Source organism: Eimeria mitis, genomic scaffold (assembly GCF_000499745.2).
Source record: "Eimeria mitis Houghton genomic scaffold, Emh_scaff694, whole genome shotgun sequence".
Lineage (NCBI taxonomy): Eukaryota > Apicomplexa > Conoidasida > Eucoccidiorida > Eimeriidae > Eimeria > Eimeria mitis.
In genome coordinates this window covers 2,336-2,738 of record NW_013575035.1, presented here as the reverse complement: position 1 = coordinate 2,738, position 403 = coordinate 2,336, and the positions used below count along the sequence as shown (strand labels likewise).

The following is a 403-nucleotide window of genomic DNA, read 5'->3' as shown; positions in this document are numbered from 1 at the left end:
AATTCGAGCGGAGTTCGATCGGTGGAGTGATTATGAAATTCATCAGGTGGAGATCTGCACGCATAACACAGTCACAACAACAACAATTTATTTTACTTTAATTATAAATTATAATTATAATTATAGTGTTACGAATAAGAAATAATAGTAATGCTTATTGTACTGGAGGCGATGATAGTGAAAATCTCGTCAATAATAACAATAATTCGAGTGGTTGTAATAGTAGTAATAGTAGTGATGCTAGTAGTGACCCCGCTTTATTGTAATATTTATTATTAGTTAATTAATTATTATTTCATTATAATAATTGTTATTAATTTATTAATTAGTTAATTTGTTACCCATGATCATCAATGACCTGCATGAAGAATTTCACTAGAGAAGACGACACGAGCTCCCAGCA

General features: G+C 30.0%; 1 protein-coding gene across 1 annotated transcript in view; it reads left to right on the top strand.

Annotated features, from left to right (window-relative positions):
* Positions 1 to 403, top strand: part of EMH_0019990 (Swr1-Pie_related helicase, related) — a gene marked incomplete at both ends in the record, with an annotated part of 7,665 nt that overhangs the window by 5,200 nt on the left and 2,062 nt on the right.